The sequence below is a fragment of the Canis lupus genome, chromosome 16 (genome assembly GCF_011100685.1).
Source record: "Canis lupus familiaris isolate Mischka breed German Shepherd chromosome 16, alternate assembly UU_Cfam_GSD_1.0, whole genome shotgun sequence".
Taxonomy (NCBI): Eukaryota; Metazoa; Chordata; class Mammalia; order Carnivora; family Canidae; genus Canis; species Canis lupus.
In genome coordinates, this window is record NC_049237.1 from 10,053,996 (window position 1) to 10,061,308 (window position 7,313).

Below are 7,313 nucleotides of genomic sequence, written 5' to 3' on the forward strand. Positions count from 1 at the left end.
GATGGTTGTATCCAGTGCATGATATTTTCCCATGGGCTATGCCCATAAATGTATAGATTCCTGGTGTATTTACCATAAGCAATCCAACCAACAGGGTTCATCCAGTTAAAAGCATTCCAAAGATAAGCCCTCCCCTGTTAGCAAATACTTTTAACTCTTTTGCTAGGAGGTAGTCATTAACATTTTCACGAGGAGATTAGGCCTAGACATCTGCCTCATTTCTGCCCCCACTCTTTTTCCCCCCCAATAAATGGAAAGGAAAAAACTGTAGACTTACTGCTTAACCCTTTTCTTGCCATAGACAATACAAATATATGCATATTCTCCTCTATAGTTTTTTTTTTTTTTTGGAAAGATAACCTTTTATTACCTTTATGTACAAAAAATTCAACAGCATCCATTCAGCCCAGTTTGGTGGCCAGTTCTTTAGCATTTGCTTTTTGCAGCTTGGCGATGCAAACCACCGACTTTGGACACAGGACATTGCCTCCCCAGTGGCACCAGATCTCATCATATCTGTCATTGTAGTTGGTCTTGATGGCATTTACCAGATAAGTCAGAGCCACTTGTCTTCCAAGTTACCGTGTAAAGGCAACAGTGGTGCAGGTCTTCCTGTGGATCAGACTCCCCAGCCTGGCCTTCCCTTCATAATGCAGTAAGGAACCCCCATCTTATGACACAAGGCAGGCAGGAAGACAATGAGCTCAGTGGGATCCACATCGCATGTGATCACTACCAGCTGAGCCTTCCTGTTTTCCACCAAGGTGGTGACAGTGTTAACCCCAGCTCAAGGGACAAGTGGCCTCTTAGTGGGGACATTCCCTTTGCACATAGTTTTCTTCTCAGCCTGGGCCAACAATCTATGCTTCTTCTCTTGCTTCATCTCTGGTCTGTACTTGTGGGCCATCTTAAGCAGTTGAGTAGCTGTTTGGTGGTCCAAGGCCTGGGTGAACTGGTTGATCGCGGAAGGCACTTTTAAATATTTATAGAGAATAGCCCTTTGCCACTGCAGCCAGATGTAGTGGGGCCATTTGACAAAGAGGGTGAAGTACTTTTTGGCCTGGATGTCCTGTCCAATGCTAAAATTCTTGGGTCTTTTTTCGAACAGGGCATTCACCACCTTCCTGGCCTCCTGCTTCTTCACAACAGCAGGGGCAGGGGCCACCTTATTCCCCTTTGCCTTCTTTCCTTTCGGCATCTTGGCTTGCTGGAGGACTCTCCTCTATAGTTTTATTCCTGGTGCCCTTCATTGAATGGAAATCCTTTGTCTTGGGCAGCCCGGGTGGCTCAGCGGTTTAGTGCTGCTTTCAAGCCTAGGGTGTGATCCTGGAGACTCTGGATTGAGTCAGGCTCTCTGCATGGAGCCTGTTTCTCCCTGTGTCTGTGTTTTTCTCTCTCTCTCCCTCTCTCTCTGTGTGTGTGTGTCTCATGAATAAATAAATGAAATCTTTTTAAGAAAGAAAGAAGAAAAAAAGAAAGAAAGAAAGAAAGAAAGAAAGAAAGAAAGAAAGAACGAAAGAAAGAAAGAAGAAAGAAAGAAATCCTTTGTCTTGATATAATTGTGTTCAACAAATTTTCCTCCATGGCTTGTATTTTTTAATTGTTTATGAAATTGCTCTCCACCTCAGGTCACAAAGATACTCTCCTTTCTTGTCTATTCTTGTCTCAGCTTCATTGGATAATATTTCTAAATTTTTATTGCAGAGTTGGAACAGCCCTCTCAATCTCCTAGCTTAACGCATGTGGCTCTGATCCGGCTTCCTGTGTGCAGGGTGTGGGCTGCCCTTTCCTTCCCGAACAGGTGTCCTCTCTCTAGGCCCAGCATTTAAGGTTCTCCTAGCTTCAAAAACTCCATTTTCACTTCAGAGTCCTTGTGCTGCTTAGAGTTAAAGTTCACTCTTTTTTTTGACATCTTCAGTTTTTGCTATTAGCTTGGCTGTGTTTTTCCTCTCTCCCTATTTTTTTTTTTTTAAGTAAAATTTTTGCGGCTTTTTTATGTATGCAGCTTTGGTGATAGGCAATCTTTCCACATAAACCTTGCCTTTTATATTGATTAAACAGTTATAATTTTTTCCCTCTGTAACATCAGAGGAAAGAAACCAGTTACTTCTGAGGGTAAGAAACTTTGGGGGGAAATAACAGAAATATCTGAGGAATTTTATCAGTTTTTTGTCTAACATGATATTTGATGTGACTTCCTCAATGGATTTCCCTCAATCTTCAGGAAAATATTCCTTTTCTTCAATGCCTTTCATTGTTCACAGAATTCATTAGGTTACAATTTGAGGTTCAAATTCCACTTCTTTTAGTAGCTGTGTGACCTTGGAAAAATTATGTAACTTCTCAGAGTCTCAGTTTCCTTATTGCTTCCATCAGGTTAATAATATGCACCAAATATAATATTTTTTCTCACCAAATGAGAAAGATCATGTACATGCCTTTCCACCCCCATGCCTTTCCACCCCCTAGAACAAGAAAAACAGAATAGTAGAATGGAAAGATTTCCAGGAGGATCTGATTTGTTACTAACTTACACTGCAGTTTTGTCAGCCTCGGCCTAACAGTTTCGCCGCATACAAAATAGTCCCTAGGGATCCCTGGGTGGCCAGCGGTTTGGCGCCTGCCTTTGGCCCAGGGCGCGATCCCGGAGACCCGGGATCGAATCCCACGTCAGGCTCCCGGTGCATGGAGCCTGCTTCTCCCTCTGCCTGTGTCTCTGCCTCTCTCTCTGTCTCTGTGTGTGACTATCATAAATAAATAAAAATTAAAAAAAAAAATAGTCCCTAAAATTTCTTCCAAATTAAAAAGTCCATGACATAGGTTTTACAATTGCATTTAAAATAAAAGCCTGACAAAGCTCCTGTGTAGTACATTTTTTCTTTGCAAATGTTTATTTATATTATAAATTTACTAAATGAGAGAAGTGATTTGACTTATGAGTTAAATATCTCACTAGGTAGTGTAGAGTATTTAAGTTCTCTGCTTTATCCCTATGCACAGGTATGGTGCAACCAATTGCAAGATGTATGTCAGATAATGTGTTCCTAAAATTATTAACTGAAATGATAAGTAGGAATGGAAGGAAAAAGAAGAGTCAGGAGAAGGGGATCAGAAATGCTGAAGAGATGTTTGGGTGAGCAGGGAGGCATTGGCTAAAATCTGCTTTTACTTTGGAAGTTTATTTAAACATTTAGTCCTTAAACACAACATTGAGACTAATTTAAGTCTCCTGGTTTTAATTTGCCGAATTTGATGATCACGTGGAAGTTCCGGTTACCAGCAGAAACCAGTTTTTCCTTGTAGCTCCAAATGACAAAGAACTGAGTGAGATAGAATGGATAAGGGTGCTGTGTGTATTTTTACTCTTTTACAAGTCATCAATCTTCAACGAGATTCATTTTCCTACAGGCAATCTAAATTGATCCATGGTCATTGGAAAATAACAGGCTATTCTTAAATAACTGTGAATAGGAGGCTCAAAAGTAGCTCCTGTTGGAAACAGTTGCGGAATGTTCAAGAAATATGCACATATACACACACAAAGAGGCCTCTCCCAGCAATGGAGGAGCAGCTAAACTGCATTGCTGCAGAAGGCCATCGATCACATTTATTACACTGCAGACAGCAGCAATTTTAAGTGAGGCTGGGTTTCCCGAATGAATTCCAATAATTCAAGTTATGATTCCTAAACTGTGTGTCAGACTGATTCAATATTACTTGTGTGCCAAAAAAGAGTTTAAATTATTAGTCATATAATATGGGTAAAAATACCTGATTTTTATTACTTTACTCATTAATAAAGATATTACAAACCACAAACCATTTGGTAATTTTTAAAAAATAAAATAATGAGAGGAACTGTGCAAACCCTAGCAACTGTATCACAACTGCACGAATGGTCAGGTGTTTTTTGTGTTACATCAGAAATAGATTTATTTGGAGTATACTTAGAACTTTGAAGAACACTTTTTTTTTTAAGGTTTTTGTTGTTTTTTCCAAATTGGAAATGTTTTTATTGGTTTATGAATTACAAAAGTAACTCACAGCCATGAAAAAGAAAAAAATACAAGATACATAAAGTGAAATTTCCCCCGGATAACACCATTTTTGGATATGTAATTTTTTTCAAAAAGATGTATGTTTTTCAGGTTTTTTTTTTTTTTTTTTTTTTTTTTAAATATTTTTATTTTTTTTAAATTTTTATTTATTTATGATAGTTACAGAGAGAGAGAGAGGCAGAGACACAGGCAGAGGGAGAAGCAGGCTCCATGCACCGGGAGCCTGACGTGGGATTCGATCCCGGGTCTCCAGGATCGCGCCCTGGGCCAAAGGCAGGCACCAAACCGCTGCGCCACCCAGGGATCCCAGTTTTTCAGGTTTTTAATAAAGAGTTTTTTGCCCATTCCTCCATCTATCTGTCCATTGAAACATATTTCCATTTTGAAAAGTAGAGGTTGGGGAGAAGGCAGGACACAATGGGTTCCTGTTTCCATGGAGTGGAAGACTTACACATCTCACATAATAGGGCACTACTCAAGATCCCGTGTGAGCACAGAAAGGCAGCCCTGCTGTAGGGTATATGGAGCTGTGTGTTGGGAGTTTGGGTTTCCATGTGCTCATTTCAGCTTCATTTCTAACTAGTGTGCAACCTCATTATAAATGTGTGTTTTTTGCATGTTAGTCCACCTCGATTATATTCTGCTTTAGAAGTGTGTTTTGAGAAAGGGATCATTAATTCTTTTTAAAAATTTTAACTGTAAGTAGGCTCCATGCCCAATGTGGGGCTTGAACTCACGACCCTGAGATCAAGAGTTGCACGCTCCACTGGCTGAGCCAGCCAAGCACGCAGGATCATTAATTTTTTATGAAAGATCATTTTTATTTACAGGAATGATCAATTGTGGGTGCTCTGAAATACTCTAACCAATCAAAGAAAAAAACCTTATAATGACTACTCAACTAGTCTCCTTTAAACTAAGCTTAAAACATTTGATGTTTTTGAGAAATAGAAACAGATGCCTCTCTTGGTTCTAAGAAAATGCTTCAAAAATTGATCATGTCTGGTCATTGATAAGATGATAGTAGCATTAGGATTAGTAACACAGACAAAGGTTTGGGAGTGGTTGTCTATGCAGGCTGAATTTCAAAGATGTGGTTCTCAGAAATACAGAGGGTTTTGTATAGAGCTGAATGAACCTTCCACAGTCTGAAAGCCCATCTTTGGGAAACAAATATCTGGTTGCCATGGAGACACTCAAGGTGGATGAAGGATGGATTAATCAAAATACAGTAAATCCTTTTTACGAGCTTCCTAAGAAATCTAGTGTGACATGAACCCTCTGGACTGTCTCCTCCTGTTCTTCCCTCCATCACACAGGAAATCCACTATGGATACAAAGACACACATTTATTGTGCTGAGTTCTATGTCATTCTCTCTTTCTTGAAAGGCATCATCATACAAGCACAAGTGTTTCTCAAACATTTATTTTTTAAAATAGTCTTTGAAATTTAAGGGAAAAAATGATCTTACTCTCTCTACAACAAGGAAAGAGAGAGGTTAGAAATAGTCTCTGAAAACTGATTATTTATTAACGGAGCTATATTCTCTAGGGAATAAAGATTATGAAATAATTTGTACTGAGATAGAAGCAGAATGCAGCTTGAGTCTAAAAAGAAACCTACTCTGATCATTTTCTTTTCCTTTTTTTTCTTTTTTTTCTAATCTGATCATTTTAAATGTTTAATTTAGTCCAAAGCAAATCATTTCAGTCTAAATATTAGTTAAATAAATGAATGAATCTAAATAAATTATTAACTTGAAAAAATTAAGTGAATAAATAAATTAAATGAGTATTCCCTTTCTTCTCAACAAACTGACGGGTCAAATTAATCAAAATATTTAATCCAGTTGTGGGAGACATTTTCAGAAGCCTCCAGTAAATCATTCTTGGGCAGCCAATTCTATTTTAACCCCTGGTTTTGGATAGCCACTGCATCAAGTAGATTGGATGCGCTAGCACAGAGAATCAAGCTGATGTAAGTAGATTTTGGACACTCTCCAAGAACGGATAAAGGCTCACAGTGAGCATGTCAGGTACCATAGGCATGGGGACTACAGGAAGCCCAGAGGGACCCAGTAGAGAGCACAGGCAGGGAGGTTTTCCACAATGGCATGCTGGGTCTGAGAATCCATGTGTTCTCACAGACTGAAAGGCTGATGGGGGGGATGCAAATTGCAAAGGAATTTAGCATAGGGTGAAACAGTGGTTCTCAATTGGAGCTGACTGTGTCATGACTGGGGGTAGGGAAGGCTGGGAGGGAGAGCTACTGGCATCTAGTGAGTGGATGCCAGAGATGCTGCTGAGCATCCTACGGTGCACAGAACAGCCTCCTGGGGGAAAAAAAAAGTCAAAAGTGCTGAGGTTAAGAAATCCTGCAGTAGAAGAAATAGTTAACAGATTCTAAGCAGCCCTTTAGATGGCTCATCAATTCAAGGATTTACATGAACAGAACAAAAGGACTATATCTTCTGAGCAAAGCAATAAGTAATCAGCTCTGGACTTGGAATTTGAGGCCCTGGATCTCCATCTAAGCCTCACTATTTATTATTACCTATAACACAGCAGCCTCTTTGAGGCTCACTTGCTTAATTTGTTATAGTAGAATCAGCCAACCTCGTACTGAGTGAGATGACTGGTGTGAAATCACAGAATACAGTGAGTGTTCAAGAAATAATGACTGGAAACAAGCCAAAGTATCTTGTCTTTATTTTAAAAACTATTGACTTTAAATTTAATTTTATATTGAAGCAAGGCGAGTCAGTTTTGACCAATGGTGACAAAAAAAAAGAAAAATTATTTAAAATTCATTATTTATTTTGGATCTTCACATATTGTAGGGGAGGAAAAAGCTTTCTTCAACCCTCTTAGGGTCCCTGGCTGGGTTTGAAAATGGACATAAAACAAATTAACAGAAGAAACACATGTACATGTCATTGAATTTTTACATGTACAAAGGAGCCTTTGCAAGAGAATGAAGACCCAAAGCAGTGACCAGAGTAGAGAGCTTTAAACCTTTCAGGCAAAGAAATAATGAATCTGAGGAAATGACAAGACAGAGAGGTTTGGGCTAGGGGTGTTCAATGGTGAAGAAATAACCAGGGAGATAAGGGTTAGTTTAACAAGGTTTATTTATCAGATTTCTCAGCCCCCAATTCCCTGTCTCTCATGAGAAGGATGGCTTCCTCCATCCTGGTACAGGGAGGGGATCTTTCACTTGGGAAATTTATGACCTGTTTCATAGGAGAAGGGAG

The 7,313-nt window shown here is 39.3% G+C and overlaps 1 pseudogene; it reads right to left on the reverse strand.

Annotated features, from left to right (window-relative positions):
• Window positions 1-401: 401 nt before the first annotated feature.
• Window positions 402-1,204, reverse strand: LOC119874720 (annotated as a pseudogene).
• Window positions 1,205-7,313: the final 6,109 nt, after the last annotated feature.